This window comes from Carex rostrata, chromosome 7 (assembly GCF_964058835.1).
Source record: "Carex rostrata chromosome 7, lpCarRost1.2, whole genome shotgun sequence".
Classification (NCBI taxonomy): Eukaryota; Viridiplantae; Streptophyta; class Magnoliopsida; order Poales; family Cyperaceae; genus Carex; species Carex rostrata.
The window spans coordinates 12,725,462-12,748,719 of record NC_135924.1 but is presented as its reverse complement, the minus strand read 5'-3'; the positions used below and the strand labels follow the sequence as shown (position 1 = coordinate 12,748,719).

Below are 23,258 nucleotides of genomic sequence, written 5' to 3'. Positions count from 1 at the left end.
AAAAATACCTCTGAGCAATTCGGGTGTCAATAGAGAGAGCTCGTCGACGAGAATAGCAGTGTGGTGTCGGATTTAGAAATAGTTCGTCGGAGAGGCATGAATTTGCACCGGAGGAAGAGAATTTTTTTCTTTCCCGTGTCTAGGGATGCGTTCCCGCTCAAGTGAAAGAGAAGATAGAAAATGAATTAAAAATGAAATGGGCCTTAAGGAGGTCAGATTTTAAGGGTATAATTGTCCATAAAATATGCACTTTTTGTCTTAAGGAGGTTACTAAGGAAGTCAAAATCTTAAGGAAGGGGTACCCCAGATTTAGATTCTGTGCTAAGGAGAAGATCTTAATCTTGCTTGAGGAGCTGCTGTTCGGACGGATTAACATGGATTAAGACCTAAAGGAGCCTTAAGGAAGCTAAATCTTGTCCAGCCGAACAGCACCAATAGGATCACGCGCTTATGATATTAAATAAATGTCAAAATTTATACAACTCGATCGATAGGATCAAATACAAATACAAATACAAATACAAATACATATAGTAAATAAATGTCAAAATTTTAAATCAAATCTGCCTTAAACGAATACGGATATAGCGGATAATTTATAAATACGAATTCGAATATCAATACAATACAAAATGAATAATTGTGGAATAACTTAATCATATGTGAGTTGTATAATCGAGTGTTGATCTGCAGGGAATAAGGTCTACAGTCTTGAACAATCAAATCACGAGCCGTTGAAGGGCTAGACAAAATCAGAATTTGAGAGTTGTTGGTGATCAAAGATGCAACTTTGCATTTTCAAATCGAAAGATGAAATAGAGTAGTCGAAAGGAGATGTTAAATTCTTGGGTTTCGGCACACCATTGTTACTTTAATCCGTTTTGATTCTTATTTTGATTTGATGTTGTTATTCAGTTGTGATAAGAGGATTTATAATCCTAACACAATGACCGTTGTTTTCGCATATTAGCCACACTACTAATCAAGCCTTTCCGTTAAGGCTTGACTTTAAAAGTGCAAGAAAATCTGTGATTAACCCAAAGTCACAATCTTTACTTGACTAGGTCTCTCGATTGATCCTATAGGGTGTCCCAATGGTATGACACGATAATGCGATATTCATCTGCGAATGCCGAGACTCCCATGTATAAACCTATCGTATAAACTTTAAACTTAGATCTAAGTAGCTCAATAAATTAGTTATATAATGAACTTTTAGAACACAAACTTTTACTATTTTTAGAATTCTTTTACTATTTTTTATGATTTATGAAAGATGGCAAAAAATGGTTTAAAATAAAATTGTTAATGTTTTAGGCCATTTATTGATCATCTTTCATAAATCATTACAAATAGTAAAAAAAAAATTCGAAAAATAGTAAAAAGTAGTATTCTATAAGTTGCTTAATATAATACTTGGGATGTAGAAAATATATTGACTTATATAAGTTGCTTAAATTAAAAAATAAGTTGTTTATATTCTGAAAATTAAAACATGAAATCTAATTGTGACAATAATTCTGACCTAAATATAACTTTTATTTTTTTAGTACTGTTCAGAAAAGAAAAAAAAAAAGACTAAATTTAGGGATCAATTTAACTGGCGCATAAAATAAATCAACCTTTTTTTAACAAAAAATCTCCATCTTCTTTGTCTATATAAAAACATCCATTAAGAAATTATATCCCTCCACTAATCAAGAAAAAGGAGATCGATCGATCGAGTGCTTAACTAAACAGGTACCAGAAGGAGTTCCAATTAATCCCCATGACCAGGTACACACACCTTTACAGATTTTCGAGTTGTCTATTCTGAAAAGAATTAAAAGATATCGATCGATCGATTGTGTTGATTTAATTTCTTTGATAGTCACGATTGTTCATGCATGTAATTTCTCGTATGAATGAGCCGGTTGATAAATTAATTAACGTTCATATTTGTCTTGAATGAGCCGGTTGATCGATCTTGTTGTTTGAACTCTGTACATGACCTCATGCATTGCATTTGCATTTGCATAGCAACCCTCCCAGCTCAAGTGCTATGTTCTCCTCCTCGGATAAGAAACTGACCAGGTGCATTTGTCCTGGCTTGAAGGATCCAGGGGAGGTACTGTACTCTCTATTGTTTTTTTTTTTTTTAATTATTATTATTATTAAACCCCAACATGTTTAGATGATAAGTTCTAGCTTGCTTACTTTTGTGGTTTCAACTTTGAAGCAGATTGAAGAAGCTGTGGATACAATTGGGCATACATGGAATTGTACATCAGTCAATTGCCCGTACAGCTTCTGCAAGCGAATGAAGAAGCGGATCGCGAAAACAAAGGGATGTATGCATAACATGTTTGATGTTATGGATTGTGAAATATGCAAAGATATGGGCTACTTTCTACATCTGCACAGTGATGAATGTGTGGAGGTTGAATGTGAAATTTTTGGTTGCAAGTATGTTCAAATAACATTAATTTCTTTTTTGAAGGTCTCAAATAACCTTAATTTCGTAGAGTTCACTGATTATATATATATATATATATAGAGTATGGCTAACGCGCTTCCTCTAGCATATGGGCCGAAATGCTTCCGGTGGAAATTTGAAATTTCAAAATCCAAAAAGTCGATCTGAACCGTTCATCTTCTTCTCCATATTAATATCTGCTTGGAGACCAAATTTTACATTTTTCTGAAATTTTTTACTATTTATTAAGCCATTTTGAAAATCGCTGATCCAACGGTAGCTTCTGATTTTTACTGTTTGGTAAGCCACCGTTGGATCAGCGATTTTCAAAGTGGCTTAATAAATAGTAAAAAATTTCAGAAAAATGTAAAATTTGGTCTCCAAGCAGATATTAATATGGAGAAGGAGATGAACGGTTCAGATCGACTTTTTGGATTTTGAAATTTCAAATTTTCACCGGAAGCATTTCGGCCCATATGCTAGAGGAAGCGCGTTAGCCGTACTCTATATATATATATATATATATATATATATAGAGGTAGGCTAATATACAATCGATTGTTCCTGAGGTCCCGTACAACCAAGTCATTTTCCGATTTTTAAAGTCCAAATGATCAATCCAAACCGTTCATCTTGTTCTCCATATTAATATGTGCTTGGAGACCAAATTTTATATTTTTCTGAATTTTTTTACTATTTATTAAGCCACTTTGAAAATCGCTGATCCAACGGTGGCTTATGATTTTACTGTTTTGTTAAGTCACCGTTGGATCAGCGGTTTTCAAAGTGGCTTAATAAATAGTAAAAAAATTCAGAAAAATATAAAATTTGGTCTCCAAGCACATATTAATATGGAGAACAAGATGAACGGTTTGGATTGATCATTTGGACTTTAAAAATCGAAAAATGACTTGGTTGTACGGGACCTCAGGAACAATCAATTGTATATTGGCCTACCTCTATATATATATATATATATATATTATCTAAATTACTATATACTGATTTTACTGTTTGGTTAAGTCATCGTTGGATCAGCGATTTTCAAAGTGGCTTAATAAATAGTAAAAAAAATTTAAAAAATGTAAAATTTGGTCTCCTAGCACATTTTAATATGGAGATCACATCTAACGGTTTGGATCGATCATTTGGACTTTAAAAATTGGAAAACGACTTGGTTGCACGGGAGGCTAGGAACAATCGATTGTTTATTAGCCCCTCTCTCTCTCTCTCTGTATATATATATATATATATATATATATATATATATATATATATATAGAGGTAGGCTAATATACAATCGATTGTTCCTGAGGTCCCGTACAACCAAGTCATTTTCCGATTTTTAAAGTCCAAATGATCAATCCAAACCGTTAATCTTGTTCTCCATATTAATATGTGTTTGGAGACCAAATTTTACATTTTTCTGAATTTGTTTACTATTTATTAAGCCACTTTGAAAATCGCTGATCCAACGGTGGCTTCTGATTTTACTGTTTTGTTAAGCCACCGTTGGATCAGCGGATTTCAATGTGGCTTAATAAATAGTAAACAAATTCAGAAAAATGTAAAATTTGGTCTCCAAACACATATTAATATGGAGAACAAGATTAACGGTTTGGATTGATCATTTGGACTTTAAAAATCGGAAAATGACTTGGTTGTACGGGACCTCAGGAACAATCGATTGTATATTAGCCTACCTCTATATATATATATATATATATATATATATATATATTGATTGTCTAAATTAGATGAAAAATTAACTTTTGTTCTTTTGGATGTTCAATCTTCCTAATTTTTTTATTCTTTTGGCAATGAATTACCACATTTCCTTGTAATTAATGAGTGTGAGTAGGTAGCTAAGAAACTGATAATTGAAGTTTTGAACCAACAAATTGTTGAAAAATAAATTATCCCATAACAACTTGTTTGTGCTTGCAGGAATAATGAGAAAGATGAAGTAGGAAGGATGATGGTAAAACTACTGATGAGAAAAATACGAGAGGAGTCAAACATGAGTCAGGTCATTCTGACAAGTTGCAATATCTGTGCTAATGGCACTAAAACTGTACAGAGCTCGCACTCCCAGAAAAAGGGCATGCAAGGAGACGATTAATTTTGTTTAATATTAATTAAACTTTTAGTAATGGATTGGGGAAGTAGTTCAAACATTGCATTTGCATGCGGGGTGTTTTTTTTATTAAATCTACAGTTTTCGCATATTTCTTTTGTCAGATTTGTTTTTGCATTCAGAACATCCTTTTTGTTTGTTCAAATTCAATTATTAGAGTTAAGAGTCATTATCATACTTTTCCCTTTATGTTCTCTTTTGTTATGAATGAATCTGATTCTGTTTGGTCTTCAAAGAGTTGCTGTCCTTAATTTTTTCCATTTTTTTTTCAAATTAATTAGAATCATTAATTTTGATAAAAGACTAAATCTGATGCACAAGATTACATGAGTTACAACACCTTTGTACGTACTAGTTCCTAATACCTTTGTACCTGCCTTAAATGTTACCGTACCAGTTCATCAATTTCTAGATTGTTGACAGTAGTCTAAGTAGGGGTGAGTAAATCGCTCATAACTCGTGAGCCGCTCATAACTCGCTCATTAAAAGCTCACTTAAACTCGCTCATTTATCCGCTCATTTAAACTCGCTCATTAACAACTCGCTCATTTACTTAATGAGCGAGCATGAGCATGACTCAACTCGCTCATTAAGAATTTGCCACATCTAATCCCTGCCACATTTAATCATGTGTAATTCTGTGTAACATCAACCTTGCCTCATTAAAATTGATAGATAGTGAGCATAATTTCATATTTAATCATGTGTAATATAGTGAGCACAATGTAACATTTAATCTTGTGTAATATACTAATATTCATGATTTCATATTCATTTTTTTTGTAAATCGGCAGAACCAAGGTTGCTTGTTTAAGATGAAAGTTTAATTCTAAACTAGCAATTTAAAATTCCAACTGCTTGTTGCTTGTTTAAGATGAATTTTCATTATTGTTTTCATAATACAAATTTGTAGGTATGTGACAATGAAATATCTATCTGTATGTCACAAGTAGGACCGTCAAAATCGACAAGACGATAGTTGTTGAATTTTTATTAGTTTCTGTTGTTAGTTTATGTTGGATTATTTTATTTTTGTAATATAATTATATTTTTGTTGAATTTTTATTATATTTTATTTTAAATAAATTATGACAATTTGTTATGATGACTTTTAACAAATTTTGTTATGCGTGAGCACACTATATAATTTTGTTATGAGTCATAAGTCATAACTCGTGAACCGCTCATAACTCGCTCATTTAAACTCGCTCATTAACAACTCGCTCATTTACTTAATGAGCGAGCATGAGCATACCCTAACTCGCTCATGCTCGCTCATTAATCACCCCTAAGTCTAAGCTATACCATGTGATCAATCAGCGTTATATATCAAAGTAATGGTGCCCAGATTTAAAATAAATAAATAAATAAATAAGATGCCTATGATACTTGCTGATAGGGTCATATGAAGAAGGTCCTCAAAAGACTAGACTTCAGTCAAGATTAACCGGTTCCGGACCTTTATTAAAGAACCGAACCAAGACTAAGAATAAAACCCATACCTCTAACCACGGGGAACAGGCCTGCTACAGTCCAGAATTCCGCCAAAACCCCGTTCTGGGCCATGCTCGAGAAAACCGTTTCGGCTTGAAAGGGGTGTAAACGGATGAATCTATCTATAGATATAATCTTGGATGGATCGGTTACTGTATATGAACAGTATCATCTACAGTGACACACTCTCTCTTCTTCGTTCGATTTGTATCGCACGGTTGAAAATACTTCTTCGCTACCGCTCTTGCTCTTCCCGTCCACAGCTGTTCTTCCCTGGCTCCTCCACGTGTCCCCTCCCTCCAGATCCTCTCTTCAATTGTGAAAGGGGAAACAGTTTTCATCAAAGACCACATGTCGTGATACAAAAATCATGTTAGTCGGTAAATGCAAGCATCGATATCCTTTTTGAGAATGAGCATAGCCCATAAAGACACATGGTAAAGAGCGAGTTTCCAATTTATGAGCATTATAGGGTCTCGTGAGAGGGAAGCAAAGACATCCCAAAACACGAAGGAAATTGTAATCGGGTTCAGTTTTGAAAAAGGATGTGTATGGAACTGATTTTGTATGGGAAGGCATGCGGTTAATGATGTAAACAACACTTGCAAAAATGTGATCCCAATAGGACATCGGGATAGAGGCATGAGTCATGGAGGCTAAAACGAGTTCCACAATGTGACGATGCTTCCTTTCGGAAACACCATTCTGTTGGGGCGTATGAGGACAAGTAGTTTGGTGAATTATGATAGGAAAAGCTTTTTGAATGAGTTTATACTCCGTACCACCATTGGTACAAAAAATTTTAATTTTAGTGGAGAGTAAGTTTTCAATTTGCCCCTTGAAATGAGTGAAAATAAAAAGAACTTCACTCTTACTTGCCATAAAATAAATCCATGTAAATTTCGAGAAAACATCCACAAATATCACATAATAACGAAAACCACTAGAAGAGGTTATCGGGGAAGGACCTCAAATATCCGAATAAACAAGTTCTAAAGGAGAGGAAGAACAAGAAGTAGAGTGAGTAAAAGGCAGCTTATGTGTTTTTGCCAAACAACAGGAATGACAATTAAGCAACTTGTTTCAATTAAAAGGTAACTTCCAAGAGTTCAAAAGAAGTAAAGTGGTATCATGATTGGTGTGAGCAAACCGAGCATGCCACACATTGGCTGAAACCCGAGCTCCAACATAGGCTTGAGGAGAGGAGGGATGAGGCAAAGAAATGAGGTAGAGGCCTATAGTGCGAGAAACTTGAAGGATAATTTGCTTGGTGCGGAGGTCCTTGAAAGTGCATAAAGAAGAAGAAAATTCGATTAGTAAATGAGGAAAGCAGTAGCCCAGAAAGCAAGAAATGAGAAAAAAAATTTGAACCATTTCTCGATCTGTGCGTGTCATTCTTGCGCAGGGGTCATGCTAATTTGAAATTGCACTTTCCGAGTTCTGGAACAGGATATGCGCGTACGGAGGTTGGTTCTTACATAGACAAGTTCCATTGAAATGAACTTACAAATTAACCTGAATGGAGGACCCACACGTTGGTACTTCTGCGGTGCTCTATAGCACGAATTGTTGTAAACTGAGTCCAAGCAAGAAACTCGTTTGGGCCTTGATTTTTTGTTTTGTTTTGAAGGTCAGCTAAAAGCGTTGATTATTATTTAGTTTGGGCTTTTCCTGGTCCAAAAAATTGGTAGCAATTGCGGATGTAAGACAAAATCAAATTATGGTCAGGCAACTCAGCTCTTTTTGTCAAATATCATCCAAATCAGCTGAATTAATTATATATATAATAACAATTTGCGCAGGCATACATCATTTTGGATTTCATACATACATAGGTGGTGCCAGAAAATAAATAAGGTCGGTAAGAAATTTATAAACAAGATATAATTGTATACCTATTTTGTATAATAATAAATATAAATTAATGCCCCTAGAAAACATAACCATACTTTCAAATAAAGTTCAAATTATTCCACACAATTATTGTGGCTGTGGAGGTGTACATGTACTATATAATTAACAACTTAATGATAGAATGATAATGATGTCACGGGTATTCGCGACTATATAATTAATTTGATTTTTTTTTAAATAGAATCAAATTTAAATATTTCAACGAAACAAACAGACTGAATTTTGATTTTATAAAAAATAGCTTCACCGATCCTGTGGATCTGTGGAGGCAAAAAAGTAAGCATAATAAGTACGCACAATAAGCATAGTAGCTGTCTCCACTGATCCACATGATCAGTGGAGCTGTTTTTCATAAAAGAAATCAGTCCAACTTGCTTGTTCCCTTGAAATATTTAAATTTGATTCTATTTAAAAAAACAAAATCATTAATCTGTGTGTTTCCAATTTCAAAGATCCAATTCTATAAGTCCGAAGAATTACAATAACCTAAAACAGATACAGATTTTCTAAGGTAATTTAATTAGATCCAGATTTTTATTTTATTTTATAATACATATGCAAGTCCTTAAATTCTAGTCAAACTTGTTAGAATTATTTTACGGATGAGTTTTGGTCATGATTATTAACGATATAAATCAAGTCATTTTGAATTTGTCTGTAAATTTGTTTATTATCTAAGTTGTGAAACTAAATTATTTATGTTCAGACTAATTGATCAGAGTATTGTTTAATTTATTTTTAGTGCTTCATATTATATTATTTAAATTATATTCCGTACGTTATGAATTTCTTTATTTAAATTATGCACATGCATTCAAATGATCCACACGAAACATTATATATATTTTTGCTATATATGCTTTGTGATTAAATTTTCAACTTACTATCATATAAATAAGTTCATAATTCAATAATATTATTTTCAAGTTGCTATATATCATATATAATTACTTTTATTGATCAAGAAAAAGAATATTACAAAAAAAAAATTACAGGATCTAATGTACACATGGTTACAGTTACTTCCTTTCATACACTATTTAATTCACCATAACACCAAAAAACTAACATATATAATTAATATATATGTGACTATTTAATTCACCATAACACCAAAAAACTAACATATATAATTAATATATATCTACACATTTGCACATGAATTGATAATTAATTAAGTTTAATTACGACCTACATCGGCATTTCATAAGTTAAGTAAGACCTGATCCTGTCTAGTACAATGCCAGACACCTCCCTAACCCTAATCTTCGTTTGCGCAATATGCATCATCATCGTGCCAATGGCTTCCTTGGGTTCGTTATTAACTTCATAAGCATCCCCGAGTCGATGATATAACAAACCTCCAGCGAACCTGACGGAAGGATAATAAGCACCAAACCTGCCATTAACTTCATATAAATCAATGGAAATTTCTTTCCCGGACATTGTGAAAGAATTATGAACACAGCCTTGAAGTTGGCATCGGCTCTTTCCCGGGCATGCCGGGTGCCGCTTAGTTGTCCCCGTTCCTCTTGTAGCCGGAGAACTCATTGTTTGAATGCAGATCTGATGGAGTTGTAAGAGGATGATCTTTAAGGTTTATTGATGAACTTATGTTACGAGAGAATATGATCTGGGTGCGTGTGGCGGTGTGTGCATTGGTTTATAAGAAGGCTATATATATATATAGTCGGTTATATATAAAGGAAGTTTACGTAGAATTAAATGAGCTAGCGCGTATATAGTGTGATTTTATTACGTATGAGATTCCTTAAAATTAACAAGGAAAATAATTGGACTGTTTCCAATTAATGAAGCAGCGTCCAGCTCGTTGGTGACTAGAATTGGGTGTTTAATTAATTGTGTGATCTGCAAGCTATCGGGAATTCAGGTGAAACAGTCCAGAAGGTTCCTATTTAATCAATTTAATTACTTATTATTCATATAAATTATTTTTGTATTTATTTATTTTATGTGTTTTTATCCGAAATATATGGTTTGACTAAGGACGACCTGCACAAAACAAACACAAAGCTAAGGGGCGAGGAACAAGTATACTATACTCGGAGAATAATATTAATTAATTACATCCGAAACGCTGACAATCTCCAAAAGGAAAATAATTGGTAATTTAATGCAAATCTATGTTTGTTCTCTGATGTCGGCAAATGGCAATTGCATGCTTGTCAAACAATTAAAATTTATTGCATTATCCTTAAAGAAAGACCAATCAAATATCAGTTCTTGGCAACATTTTCTGACACTTTTCCAGGAATATCGATCCGAGAAATTAATTAAATATAGTCGGCATTAGTAATTATTCTATTAAAAAAAAGGTAGCACTGTTTCATGGGTTGGGGTGTCAATGGTACCTTTTTAGCCGTTTATCCGATCCGTATCGTATTCGATAAGGCGGGTATGGGTAAGTTTTTTTTTTCGTTAGCTTATTGGGTATGAGTATGGGTAAGAATTTTTTTTCGTTAAATAAATGGGTAAGGGTATGGGTAATGACTATTTCGTACCCGTTACCCTATAGGGTAATTATAAAATCCAAATATATATTCAATTCAATTTCCAACCCACTTAAATGTATATTCAATTCAATTTCTAACCCACTGAAATGTATATTCGTGTTTTTCAATTTTTATTCTTTTTAAAAATTAATTTAGTTGGAATTGATTGCACATCTATTTTATTTTTAAAAAATTAAATGTATATGTGTTAAAATGAATGAGTTTTTGATGTTTAATTTGTAAAATATAATAAAACTAATTATTATACTAGTATTATCCGTTATTCATCCGCTACCGTTTCGTTACCCGATAATATTAACGGGTAAGGGTAGGGTAGGGTAGGGTAAGATCAATTTTTAATGGGTATGGATAGGGTATGGGTAAGGTCAATTTTAATGGGTATGGGTATGAAAATGTCTCCACCCGACCCGTACCGTATCCATTGACACCCCTATTCATGGGAACTAATTTGTTAGGGGAGTTCTGAATTTTGTTCTGCTCTTGTTATTAATTTTTTTATTTTTTTATCTCTATTCCTAAAAAAAACTGCATCTTTTTACATTTCTTCTTTTCACATTATTTTGTGTACATGTGGAGAAAATATGGCACATCTTGTGTCAGGAATTTGAGAACATGATCATCACCTTTTCTTAAAAAAAGATATGTATATATTTTGGTACTCATAAACGCATATGTGAATATGGCGGAACAATGAACATATATAGTTCAACTGAAAGGGGTTATTCCAATGAATTGAAAATTTTCGTTTTTTTCTTTAGAATTATTATTTTTTATAAAAATTATCAATATTAGTCCTCATAATAAAATAAAATCACATAACAACTATTCATCTAACTCTCCTATATATCTTAATTTTCTAATTTTGTCCATATATGTGAAATCATATTTGTATTATATGAAAAGGTTTAAATGCATCATTGTTTTCATGTCTCATATCCTTACATCCGTATTTAAATGTGCTTGGAGACAAAATTTTATAGTTTTTAGAATGTATGAGGCTCTTATCAGTTATCAGCATTTATTATTATTTAGTATGGACTTTTCTGTCACAACAAATTTTAGCAATTGCGGGTTTTAGACTAAATCAAATTTTGGTGTTCAGCAAATTGAAATCGAATAGCCAGAAAGTTAAAAGGGTTAAAATGATTATGATGTCATCTAATAGCCGGCCAGGTGTAATTAATGTTGTAAATTCTCTGATAGCGACTATCAGTTTTATCAAAAAAAAAAAAATGATTATGATGTCACGGTTATTCGCTGCGTCACTATATAATTAATCTGTGTACCAATTTCAAGGTCCAGATCACAATAGCCTAAAACAGATAGATTTTGTAATGTTAATTAGATCCAGAATTTTATTTTATTTTGTAATACATATGCAAGTCCTTAAATTATAGTCAAACTTGTTAGAGTTATTTTACGGATTAGTTTTGGTCATGATTATATAAATCAAGTCATTCTCAATTTTATCTGTAAATTTGTTGATTATCTAAGTTGTGAAACTAAATTATGTATGTTCATAGTAATTGGTCAGGGTATTGTTTAATTTATTTTAAGAGCTTCATATTATATATATTATTTAAATTATATTCCGTAATTAATTGCGTTATTTAAATTATGTACATGCATTCAAATGATCAACACGAAACATTATATATATTCTTTTTCTATATATGCTTTGTGATTAAATTTTCAAGTTACTATCATATTAATATCATATTAATAAGTTCATAATTCGATAATAAGTTTCAAGTTACTATCATATATAATTATTTTTATTGATCAACAAAAAGAATATTACAATTTTTTTTTACACGAGCTAATGTACACATCCTTACAGTTACTTCCTTTCCTATACTATTTAATTAACCATAACACCAATTAAAAAATTAATATACTATTTAGGAATTTTTTTATTATTTTTTTAGATAGGTACAAAATCAGTAAATTTGAACCATCTAAAAACAGTATTTTTGTACCTATCTAAAAAAATAGTAAAAAAATTCCTAAAAATATAAAATTTGGTCTCCAAACATATTTTAGTATGGAGGTTAGATTGAGCGGTTCAGATCGACTGTTTGAACTTTGAAAATAATGAAGAGAGATGGAGGCACAAAAACATGGAGGCATTTGAACCCTCCTCAATTAAGAATTAGGCTACGGTGCTATGCATATAAAGTATCATGCGGCGCTATGCATTTTTTAACCATCGAAAATTGTGAAAATTGACCGACATGCATTCTTGATATGGTAGAACAGGACTGTAAAATTTTATACAAAATCTCCGAACAGGTCGTGAGATATCGGCTTTCAAAAATTGTCCGAATTGCTGAATATTTCATTCTGAGTCTAACTTTGCACATCTGGTTAACATAGCAAAACACCTCCGAAAATCGTGAAAATTGACTGACATGCAGTTATAGCCGTTTAAGGTTATAGCTGTTTAAAGTTACACGTAAATCTGACTTTCTTAGCCAAAGTTATAGCTGTTTAAAGTTTTTTCAAAAGTTGAATTTTATAAATTCATAACTAACTGTAAAAAAATCCAAATAAATTGAAATTTATGTTAATTTTGTGTATTTTTTAATGCTCTACATGCTGATATAATAACTTTTGCAATTTGGTTCATAGTTTGCTATGTTAACCAGATGTGCAAAGTTGGTCTCACGGCCAATTTTCAACAGTTCGGACAATATTTGAAAGCCGATATCTCACGACCTGTTCGGAGATTTTGTATGAAAATTCAGTCATGTTCTACAATATCAAGACTCCATGTCGGCCAATTTTCACGATTTTTTTAGGTGTTTTGCTATGTTATCCAAATGTGCAAAGTTGAACTCAGAATGAAATATTCAGCAATTCGGGCAATTTTTGAGAGTCGGTATCTCACGACCTGTTCGGAGATTTTGTATGAACCTTCACAGTCCTGTTCTACCTTGTAAAAAATGCATGTTGGCAATTTTCACGATTTTTGGAGGTGTTTTGTTATGTTATCCAGATATGCAAAGTTGGACTCAGAATGAAATATTCAGTAATTCAGGCAATTTTTGAGAGCCGACATCTCACGACCTGTTCGGAGATTTTGTATGAAACTTCACAGTCCTGTTCTACCATGTCAAGACTACATGTCGGTAAATTTTCACGATTTTTGGAGATGTTTTGCTATGTTAACCAGATGTGCAAAGTTGGATTCAGAATGAAATATTCAGCAATTCGGGCAATATTTTAGAGCCGATATCTTACGACCTGTTGAGAGATTTTGTATGAAACTTTACAGTCCTATTCTACCATGTCAAGACTGCATATCGGTCAATTTTTACGATTTTTGAAGGTGGTTTGCTATGTTAATTAGAGGTGCAAAGTTGAGGTGCCTAAAAAAAATTGCAAAACAAAAAAAAAAAATCTCGGACCGCCAGAAATATTGGCGGTTCGGGAAAAAAAAAATTTTGGACTGCGAGGAAATTTGGCAGTTCGCAATAAATATTCAGGACCACCGAAAAATTGAGCGATTTGGACATTTTTAAATTTTTTTGAAACATGGTTATTTTTAATAACTTGTGTTTTTTTGGATATTTTTTAAAAAATCGGTCGGACATGCATATGGAAAGCAGTAGCCTAGAAAGCACGAAATGAGAAAAAAATTTGGACCATTTATCGATCTGTGCGTGTCATTCTTGCGCAGGGGTCATGCTAATTTTAAATTGCACTTTCCGAGTTCCGGAACGGGATATGCGCGTACGGAGGTTGGTTCTTACATAGACAAGTTCCATTGAAATGAACCTGAATGGAGGACCCACACGTTGGTACTTCTGCGGTGCTCTATAGCACGAATTGTGGTAAACTGAGTCCAAGCAAGAAACTCGTTTGGGCCTTGATTTTTTGTTTTGTTTTGAAGGTTGGCTAAAAGCGTTGATTATTATTTAGTTTGGGCTTTCCTGGTCCAACAAATTGGTAGCAATTGCGGATGTAAGACTAAATCAAATTATGGTCAGGCAGCTCAGCTCTTTTTGTCAAATATCATCCAAATCAGCTGAATTGATTATATATAATAACAATTCGCGCAGGCATACATCATTTTGGATTTCGTACATACATAGGTGGTGCCAGAAAATAAATAAGGTGGGTAAGAAATTTATAAACAAGATATAATTGTATACCTATTTTGTATAATAATAAATATAAATTAATGCCCCTATAAAACATAACCATACTTTCAAAGAAAGTTCAAATTATTCCAAACAATTATTCTGGCTGTGGAGGTGTACATGTACTATATAATTAACAACTTAATAATAGAATGATAATGATGTCACGGGTATTTTGACTATATAATTAATTTGGATGTTTTTTAAATAGAATCAAATTTAAATATTTCAACGAAATAAACAGACTGAATTTTGATTTTATAAAAAACAGTTTCACTAATCCTGTGATCCTATGGATCTGTGGAGGCAAAAAAGTAAGCATAATAAGTATGCACAATAAGCATAGTAGTTGTCTCCACTGTCCAACTTGATTGTTCTCTTGAATTATTTAAATTTGATTCTATTTAAAAAAAAAAATCATTAATCTGTGTGTTTCCAATTTCAAAGGTCCAATTCTATAATTCCGAAGAATTACAATAACCTAAAACAGATACAGATTTTCTAAGGTAATTAATTAGATCCAAATTTTTATTTTATTTTATAATACATATTTAAGTCCTTAAATTCTAGTCAAACTTATTAGAATTATTTTACGGATGAGTTTTGGTCATGATTATTAACGATATAAATCAAGTCATTCTGAATTTGTCTGTAAATTAATTTGTTTATTATCTAAGTTGTGGAACTAAATTATTTATGTTCAGACTAATTGGTCGTAGTATTGTTTAATTTATTTTTAGTGCTTCATATTATATTATTTAAATTATATTCCGTACGTTATGAATTTCTTTATTTAAATTATGCACATGCATTCAAATGATCCACACGAAACATTATATATATTTTTGCTATATACGCTTTGTGATTAAATTTTCAACTTACTATCATATAAATAAGTTCATAATTCAATAATATTATTTTCAAGTTGCTATATATCATATATAATTATTTTTATTGATCAACAAAAATAATATTACAAAAAAAATTTACAGGAGCTAATGTACACATGGTTAAAGTTACTTCCTTTCATACACTATTTAATTCACCATAACACCAAAAAACTAACATATATAATTAATATATATCTACACATTTGCACATGAATTGATAATTAATTAAGTTTAATTACGACCTACATCGGCATTTCATAAGTCAAGTAAGACCTGATCCTGTCTAGTACAATGCCAGACACCTCCCTAATCCTAATCTTCGTTTGCGCAATATGCATCATCATCGTGCCAATGGCTTCCTTGGGTTCGTTATTAACTTCATAAGAAGCCCCGAGTCGATGATATAACAAACCTCCAGCGAACCTGACGGAAGGATAATAAGCACCAAACTTGCCATTAACTTCATATAAATCAATGGAAATTTCTTTCCCGGGCATTGTGAAAGAATTGTGAACGCAGCCTTGAAGTTGGCATCGGCTCTTTCCCGGGCATGCCGGGTGCCGCTTAGTTGTCCCCGTTCCTCTTGTAGCCGGAGAACTCATTGTTTGAATGCAGATCTGATGGAGTTGTAAGAGGATGATCTTTAAGGTTTATTGATGAACTTATGTTACGAGAGAATATGATCTGGGTGTGGCGGTGTGTGCATTGGTTTATAAGAAGGCTATATATATATATAGTCGGTTATATATAAAGGAAGTTTACGTAGAATTAAATGAGCTAGCGCGTATATAGTGTGATTTTATTACGTATGAGATTCCTTAAAATTAACAAGGAAAATAATTGGACTGTTTCCAATTAATGAAGCAGCGTCCAGCTCGTTGGTGACTAGAATTGGGTGTTTAATTAATTGTGTGATCTGCAAGCTATCGGGAATTCAGGTGAAACAGTCCAGAAGGTTCCTATTTAATCAATTTAATTACTTATTATTCATATAAATTATTTTTGTATTTATTTATTTTATGTGTTTTTATCCGAAATATATGGTTTGACTAAGGACGACCTGCACAAAACAAACACAAAGCTAAGGGCGAGGAACGCTGAAACGCTGAAACGCTGAAACGCTGACAATCTCCGAAAGGAAAATAATTGGTAATTTAATGCAAATTCATGTTTGTTCTCTGATGTCGGCAAATGGTAATTGCATGCTTGTCAAACAATTAAAATTTATTGCATTCTCCTTAAAGAAAGACCAATCAAATATGGGTTCTTGGCAATATTTTCTGTCACTTTTCCAGGAATATCGATCCGAGAAATTAATTAAATATAGTCGGCATTAGTAATTATTCTATTAAAATAAAAGGTAGCACTGTTTCATGGGAAGTAATTTGTTAGGGGAGTTCTGAATTTTGTTCTGCTTTTGTTATTAAAATTTTTTTTTATCTCTATTCCTAAAAAAACTGCATCTTTTTACATTTCTTCTTTTCACATTATTTTGAGTATATGTGGAGAAAATATGGCACATCTTGTGTCAGGAATTTGAGAACATGATCATCACCTTTTCTTAAAAAAAGATATGTATATATTTTGGTACTGATAAACGCATATGTGAATATGGCAGAACAATGAACATAGTTCAACTGAAAGGGGTTATTCCAATGAATTGAAAATTTTCATTTTTGTTCTTTAGACTTATTATTTTTTATAAAAATTATCAATATTAGTCCTCATAATAAAATAAAATCACATAACAACTATTCATCTAACTCTCCTATATATCTTAATTTTGTCCATATATGTGAAATCATATTTGTATTATATGAATAGGTTTAAATGCATCATTGTTTTCATGTCTGATTCATGCCTCACATCCTTACATCCGTATTTAAATGTGCTTGGAGACAAAATTTTATAGTTTTTAGAATTTATAAGGCTCTTATCAGTTATCAGCATTTATTATTATTTAGTTTGGGCTTTTCTCGCAGAACAAATTTTAGCAATTGCGGGTTTTAGACTAAATCAAATTATTATGGAGTTAGGCTAATATGACATTGGTGTTATTTGAAACTAAATAACACCAAATCTTAAACCCTTAGATCTGTTTTAAGATTTGTACAAAATAAAGTGCTTGAACAGTAAAAACGGATATTACGAATCTTAAAACAGATCTAAGGGTTTAAGATTTGGTGTTATTTAGTTTCAAATAACACCAATGTCATATTAGCCTAACTCATTATTATGGTGTTCAGCAAATTGAAATCAAATAGCCAGAAAGTTTAAAAGGGTTAAAATGATTATGATGTCATCTAATAGCCAGGTGTAATTAATGTTGTAAATTCTCTGATAGCCACTATCAGTTTTATCAAAAAAATAATAATGATTATGATGTCATCTAATATTTGACCATTCAAATCGCATAGTCAAATAGAATGATTATGATGTCACGGTTATTCGCTGCGTCACTATATAATTAATCTGTGTACCAATTTTAGATCACAATAGCCTAAAACAGATACATATTTTGTAATATTAATTAGATCCAGATTTTTATTTTATTTTGTAATACATATGCAAGTCCTTAAATTCTAGTCAAACTTATTAGAGTTATTTTGCAGATGAGTTTTGGTCTTGATTGTTAACGACATAAATCAAGTCATTCTGAATTTTGGCTGTAAATTTGTTGATTATCTAAGTTGTGAAGGTAAATTATTTATGTTGAGACTAATTGGTCAAACTATTGTTTAATTTATTGTAGAGCTTCATATTATATTATTTAAATTATATTCCGTTGAGAAAGGGGAGGTAGCACAATTGGCTAGGAAAATGTCCTAGAGTTGTTATACCCAAAGGTCGAGAGTTCGATTCCCCCTCACGAACCTTGGTAGCTACTACCAAGTTTTCAAAAAAAAAAATTATATTCCGTCATTAATTTCTTTATTTAAATTATGTACATGCATTCAAATGATCCACTCGAAACATTATATATATATATATATATATATATATATAGAGAGAGAGAGAGAGAGAGAGAGAGATGGGCTATGGTGCATTGCAATGCATAGGCCATGGTGTGCATTGGACCATAAATCACCGATTCAAAGTCCAAATGACCGATCCAAACCGTTCATCTTGTTCTCCATATTAATATGTGCTTGGAGACCAAATTTTATATTTTTTGGAATTTTTTTACTATTTATTAAGCCACTTTGAAAATCGCTGATCCAACGGTGACTGTTTGGAACAGTAAAATCAGAAGCCACCGTTGGATCAGCGATTTTCAAAGTGGCTTAATAAATAGTAAAAAAATTCCAAAAAATATAAAATTTGGTCTCCAAGCACATATTAATATGGAGAATAAGATGAACGGTTTGGATCGGTCATTTGAACTTTGAATCGGTGATTTATGGTCCAATGCACACCATGGCCTATGCATTGCAATGCACCATAGCCCATCTCTATATATATATATATATATATATATATATATATATGGGTCTGTCTAAATTGCTGCTGGCAGCATTTCGGCAGAGGTGCTGCCGGGGCTATATTTAGCCGTGTGATGTCCAAACAACAAATCCAAACTGTTAGATGTTTAATCTATATTATAATCTACTTGGAGACCAAATTTTACATTTTTTTGAATTTTTTTACTATATATTAAGCTGGTTTGAAAACCGCTGATTTCAGTAAATTTCTGCAGCATTGAAATCAGCGGTTTTCAAACCAGCTTAATATATAGTAAAAAAATTCCAAAAAATGTAAAATTTGGTCTCCAAGTAGATTATAATATAGATTAAACATCTAACGGTTTAGATTTGTCGTTTGAACATCAAAAAATAGAAAAAACAGTGGCAGCACCACCGGCAGAAATGCTGCCGGCAGCAAATTAGCCACAGCCATATATATATATATATATATATATATATATATATATTTCTCTATATATGCTTTGTGATTAAATTTTCAAGTTACTATCATATATAATTATTTTTATTGATCCACAAAAAGAATATTACATTTTTTTTACACGAGCTAATGTACACATGCTTACAGTTACTTCCTTTCCTATACTATTTAATTCACCATAACACCAATTAAAAAATTAATATATATCCTACACATTTGCACATGAATTGATAATTAATTAAGTTTAATTACGACCTACATCGGCATTTCATAACTCAAGTAAGACCTGACCCTGTCTAGTACTATGTCTGACACCTCCCTAATCTTCGTTTGCGCAATATACACCATTGTGCCAATGGCTTCCTTGGGTTCGTTATTAACTTCATAAGCAGCCCCGAGTCGCTGATATGACAAACCTCCAGTGAACCTGGTGGAAGAATAAGCACTAAACCTGCCTTTAACTTCATCTAAATAAATAAAAATTTCATTCCCGGGCATTGCGAATGCATTGTGAATGCAGCCTTGAAGTTGGCATCGGTTCTTTCCCGGGCATGCTGGATGCCGCTTAGTTGTCCCCGTTCCTCTTGTAGATGGAGAACTCATTGTTTGAATGCAGATCTGATCGAGTTGTAAGAGGATGATCTTTAATTAAGGTTTATTGATGAACTTATGTTATGAGAGAATATGATCTGGTTTATAAAAAGCTAGGCAATATATAGTCGGTTATAGAGGAAATTTACTTGGATTAAATTAATGAGCGCGTATATAGTGTGAATTTACGTATGAAATTCCTTAACAAGGAAAATCATAGGATTGTTTCCAATGAGCTATAGAGCGCGTATATATATTAATGTGAACCAGCGTACAGCTAGCATTCAATTGATTAGTCAAGCCGACCCGTTGCCCGGCCCGTTCGTTGGTGACTAGCTATTTGGATGTTTAATTGTTTGATCCGCAAGCTATCGAGAATTCTGTCGGGTGAAACAGACCAGAAGTTCCTATTTTGTATTTTAGTTATTTTATGTGTTTTATCCAATATATATATATGGTTTGACGAAGGACTACCGTGCATAAACACAAAGAGGGCGAGGAACACGTACGTATATTACTCGGAGAATAATATTAGTTAATTGGAAGCAGTCAAAAAAATAATAATTCAGAAAAAGAACCGGAGTCAGGTTATTTATACTGGGTCCCAGTAATCATCGAGAAATATTTAAAAAATAATTAGCGAACTTAAAGCTAAAGTCCATATAATTTCAACAATCACAAAAATAAATGTTTCCGCTCAAGTAATTAACGAAGAGAATAAAATATTGAAGTACTTAATTATTGAATAGTTGTTGTCATATATATATATATATATATATTTGTTGTTTAAGGTCTGTAAAAACTGAAAATAAATCTGTTGTTATTGAAAATTAATACTAGGAATATGTTATTCTGATATCAATTGTTGATCTTTGTCAAGATCTGTGCATGAAAAACTTACTTCTTTAAGATTCACATATAGAAAAGTTTGAACGGTTAAGATCAGAATAACAGGTTCCTGTTATTAGGTTTATTTCCGTAAAAATGCAGAAGTATACTTCTAAAATATATTTTTCATCAGAGTCCGGCTAGTATGACATCGGTGTCACATGTCGCCAACTACAAAATTGATTGGATAGACTTCGAACGACTAATCTAAACCGTTCAAACCGATTTATTTTATGAGTGATGCATTTACATGCAATTTTTTTATATTGTTTTAGTTATTTTAGTATCAAATTAAGCGGTCAAAAATGTTGAAAAATGAATGCATTAAAATTAACTTAAAAACTTGCACATTTCACTGCTTGACTTGATACTAAATAAATTTGAAAAATTATAAATTTTGCATGAAACACACAACTAATGAAATAGATAAATTTGAACGGTTTAAATTCACCGTTTAAAGTCAATTCGATAGAATTTAGAGTTGGTGTTATATAGACTGATCAAATGACACTGATATCATATGTACTGGCTAGTGTTTGGTAAACGGGCCTGGCATCACGGGTTTTTTTTCAAAAATCCTGCCCTGCCCGTTTAATATCCGTGCCCGTCACGGGTTCGGGGGCAGGACGGTCCGGGTACGGGGGGCTGGGCGGTCCAGTCCGGATCCGGTTTTTTTCTGTTTTTGTTTTCTGTTTTTGTTTTATGTTTTTTTTTTCTATTTTTTTTTTCTTTGAAAACCAATAAATTGTAAATCCAAATTTATACCAATTAAAATTCATTTGACATGGTTGTATATTTGAACTCAATAATTTTTGTTATAATCAAATATAAATAAAAATTTTCATTTTTTTATTGAAATATAAATAAATTATAAATCCAATTTCATTGAAACATATGTAAATTATAAATAAATAAAAAACAAAGAAATGTACTCATGCAATTAATTTTTTTATTACTTTTAGTGTTCAAAAATAAAAAAATATATATATCAAATTAATTTATGAGATGGATCAAATAAAAATTAATATTCTTGTCAATATGACGTTTTGAAAGTAATTTCATTAAAATATATGAAATTATCATATATCTATTAAATTGCAAATGAAATTGTCATTTAAATTATATATTTTAGTCACTTTATATAAAATAAATTTATGCATGTCTAAAATAATTAGTTTAAAATATTATTTTTTTATGTGAAAATGAATTGGTTTTATCTCTGTAAGGGTTCCTATGTTCTTCTGAGGAAATGCAAAGCCTACGGGCAGTTTTAAAAGCAAAAAAAAAAAAAAAATACAGCTACCATAGCATGCAATTGATTAGTCAAACCGGCCATGCCAGTTCGAGAATTCTATCGGGTGAAACAGTCCAGAAGTTCCTATATATATATGGTTAATTTGACGAAGGACTACCGTGCATAAACAAAAAGAGGACTACTCGGAGAATAATATTAATTAATTGGAAGCAGTCAAAAGAATTTTGATTACCCTATTACTTGTTTAGAAAATAATTTATTCTAAATAAAAAAAAAATTCAGAAAAAGAACCGGAGTCAGGTTATTTATACTGGGTCCCAGTAATCATCGAGAAATATTTAAAAATTAATTAGCGAACTTAAAGCTAAAGTCCATATAATTTCAACAATCACAAAAATAAATGTTTCCGCTCAAGTAACGAAGGGATTAAAATATTGAAGTACTTAATTGAATAGTTGTTGTCATATATATATTTTTGTTGTTTAAGGTCTGTGAAAACTGGAAATAAATCTGTTGTTATTGAAATTAATACTAGGAATCTGTTATTCTGATATCAATTGTTGATCTTTGTCAAGATCCGTGCATGAAAACTTATTTCTTTAAGATTCACATATAGAAAAGTTTGAACGGTTAAGATGGGATTAACATGTTCCTGTTATTAGGTTTATTTCCGTAAAAATGCAAAAGTATACTTCTAAAATATTTGTTTCATTTGAGTTCGGCTAGTATGACATCGATGTCATATGTCACCAACTACAAAATTGATTGGATAGACTTCAAATGACTAATCCAACCCGATTTATTTTATGAGTGATGCATTTAGATGCAATTTTTTTATATTTTTTAGTTATTTTAGTATCAAATTAAGCGGTCAAAAATGTTAAAAAATGAATGCATTAAAATTAACTTAAAAACTTACACATTTAACCGCTTGACTTAATACTAAATAAATTTGAAAAATTATAAATTTTGCATGAAACACACAACTAATGAAATAGATGGATTTGAACAGTTTGAATTCACTGTTTAAAGTTGATTCGATAGAATTTAGA

At 31.8% G+C, this 23,258-nt stretch overlaps 1 long non-coding RNA gene and 2 pseudogenes across 1 annotated transcript in view; all 3 read right to left on the bottom strand.

Moving 5' to 3' along the window:
- The window catches only part of LOC144556449 (uncharacterized), a 72,155-nt gene that overhangs the window by 27,089 nt on the left and 21,808 nt on the right, over positions 1-23,258 (bottom strand). The gene's annotated exons all lie outside the window — the stretch shown is intronic.
- LOC144557665 (U6 spliceosomal RNA) lies at positions 7,446-7,506 on the bottom strand (annotated as a pseudogene).
- Positions 14,171-14,233, bottom strand: LOC144557666 (U6 spliceosomal RNA; annotated as a pseudogene).